Source organism: Oxyura jamaicensis, chromosome 19, assembly GCF_011077185.1.
Source record: "Oxyura jamaicensis isolate SHBP4307 breed ruddy duck chromosome 19, BPBGC_Ojam_1.0, whole genome shotgun sequence".
Lineage (NCBI taxonomy): Eukaryota > Metazoa > Chordata > Aves > Anseriformes > Anatidae > Oxyura > Oxyura jamaicensis.
In genome coordinates, this window is record NC_048911.1 from 8,525,833 (window position 1) to 8,528,547 (window position 2,715).

Here is a 2,715-nt window from a genome sequence, read left to right on the forward strand (position 1 = left end):
AATCTGTGCAGATAGTAACAGAGGAACCACCTACTTTGTCCTCATAAACTGCATAACGTGTAGCTGTGTGAAGAACATGACCTGGAGTACAGTTCAGCTCCACAAGGTATGATGTCTGTAGGGCTATTGAAACCATTAATGCTTACGCTAAATATTACTGCAAGCTTTTTAAATTCTTGCCTGTGTTTTAGAATGGCTCTAAGATCCTTAATACGGAATTTATTTTGCAGTGCAAAGAGGAAGGATGGTATTAAGCACAGACTTAAGGAAAACTCTGCCAAGGGGTAGAAATTTGTGGCAGAGGAGCCAAGACGAGGATTTCCGGGAGGTGAGAGCCCATGTCCATGCCCGGCCTTTGGCTCAGGCTGCCCAGACGAGATGGATGCCCGCAAAACACCCCCTGTAAGACCCCGGGGGTGCGGAGCGGGGATACCCGGCGCCCCCTCAGCTCTGAGCCGGGCTTCGGGCCCAGCCACGCCAGGCCCGGCTGAGAGGAGGAGGCGGGACTCGAACCGTCGAACCCGCGCTGTCGCCTCTGCGCCCAAGCGCGCGGCCCAGCCCGCTGCGCCACGGCCGCTAGATGGCGGCCTCCCAGCGGGGAAGGCGCCGGGCCCAGCAGCGCCGAGGAGGCGCCTGGCGGCCGCGCCGCGCCACTGCCCCCTCCTCCCTTCCCCCGGCAGCGACGGCGGCCATGGCCGGGCGGGCCCACGTGACGGCGGGGCGGCCAACGAGAGCGCGGCGGAGGGGGGGGGGCCCGACTCTCGTCCCCGCGGCCGCCATTAAAGCGAAAGGGGCTCGGAATTAACCGGCAGGAGCAGCGCCGCGCCGCGCCCCCCGCCCCGCCCCGCCGCGACATGGGGGAGACGCGCTGAGGGGGGAGCTGGCCCAGCACCATGCCGCGGCCGGGCAGCCGCCGACAGAGGCACCGCTGAGGGGGAAGCGAGGAGGAGGAGGACGAGAGCAGCCGGCGGGGGCTTCGCGGCACCGACTCCGCCAGCAGCAGCAGCCTCGGCGGGGCCGGGCTTTGTGGGGCTGCCCCCCCTTCCCCCGCCGCCCTTCCGCCTGACGAGACCCCGGGGCCCGGCCGCCGCCTCCCCCCCCGCCCTGCCGAGGAGGGGGCCCGCCGCCCACCGCCTCCCCCCCCCCCACCCGGCGCCTGAAGAGAGCGGGGGGCCCGGCCCGGCCCTGCCCTGCCCCGCCGGGGGGCCCTCAGGGCTCGCTCCCGCCCCCCGCCCGCAGAAGACACCGCTCCGTTTGAAGACTATCGTTTTTATATTTTTCATATTTTTCCTTTTTTTTTTTTTTTTCGCCTTTATTATTATTTTTTTTAAGGGGGCAGCCCCTTTTTAAGGCGTCCCTCCCCGCCGAGCACCCCCCCCTCCTTTTCCTCTCCCCTCAGCCCGACGGGTTCTTGAGGGGCTTCGGCGGTAACTTGGCGGGGGCCGGGCCCCCCTGAAGAGACCCGCCCGGCCCCGTGGACTTTGTGGGGCTCCCCCTGGCCCCGGAGGACAGCTGGGGGGGCGCAGGCTCCCCGAAGACACCCCGCGATCTGCCCCTGCCTCCTCCCCCGAGCAGCCTGGGGATCGGCCTCCGGGAGCCTCCTCCAGCCGTCCCCGAAGAGACTCCGAGGGGCGCCCACAATTTCCTCCTTCCAGCCCTCGCCCCCCTCCCTCCTTTCCCCACGGAAGGATTTTTACCCACCGGAGGATATTTTGGTTTTACCCTCTCGACGAAGAGTCTTTTCGGGGAGGGGGGAATTTAACCCCCCCGCTGGGCTGCTGAGGAGACTTTTGCGGCCTTTTTCTCTCAAGGAATACCTTCCCTCCCCTGCCCCCGCAGATGGTTTTTGGGGTACACCCCAGGAATTTTTTTTCTTGTCCAGCCTTTACGAATTCTCCAGACTTGCCTTGCTTCGGGCCCCCGAAGTTTGTTTTTATGATTTAAAATTTTAATTTATTGGAATATTTTTGGAGCGGGGGAGAAGAATCCGATCCCCCCCACCCTGTTGCCCTCGGACTCCGAAGAGACGAGCCTGGATTTTTCTCTCTCCCTCAGCCAACCCTTCCCAGTCATTCCGCTGTTTGCCCCTTTCTCATCTGATCACTAAAGAAACGGGAGGAAGAGGAGGGAGGTTTCTGGATTGATTGCCCCCATCGGATTATTTATTTTCCTACTTCTCTTGCTCGGCATCTGAGATAAGAGGAAGGAGGGATGTCAACTGATTTTTACCCCTAGCCCCCCTGGATTAATTACCCCGTTTTTATTCTCTTGTTGGATCAATTACCCCTTCACCTTACCTCCTCTCCCTCCCCTCCTTAAGCGAATGAGAAGACAAGAGGAACAGGGAGGATTTTGATCTTAATCTCCTGTCGTTGGATTACTTACCACCTCCCTCTTTCTGGGCTCCCCTTCCGTGGTGGCTTTGCCCCCCCCATTTGATATCCAGAAGAAGAGAAAACGTTCCGAGTTTCTCTCGCTCTCTTTTTAAAAATCGCTATTTTTTTTTTTAAAAAAAAAAAAACCTCTCTTACACCTCTCTCCTCCCGGGCTATTTACCCAGCCCCTATTTCGTGTGCGTGTGTGTGTGTGTACGTATGTAAATCCCTTATTTAATTGCATTATTATTTGTGCGTGTGCCTCGCCCCCCTCCCCCCGTTCCCTCGCAGTGTCTCTCTCTCTCTCTCTCTCTCTCTCTCTCTCTCTCTCTCTCTCTCT

General features: G+C 59.9%; 1 protein-coding gene across 3 annotated transcripts in view; it reads left to right on the forward strand.

Moving 5' to 3' along the window:
- Nucleotides 1-739: 739 nt before the first annotated feature.
- Nucleotides 740-2,715, forward strand: part of MED13 (mediator complex subunit 13) — a 58,621-nt gene continuing 56,645 nt past the window's right edge. For 2 of the 3 annotated variants that reach the window (XM_035342844.1, XM_035342846.1), the window contains exon 1: nt 740-2,668. The gene's annotated coding sequence lies outside the window, so the exon portion shown is untranslated. Of the gene's footprint in view, nt 2,706-2,715 lie in introns of all 3 variants that reach the window. The other variant, XM_035342845.1, reaches the window with a different exon arrangement.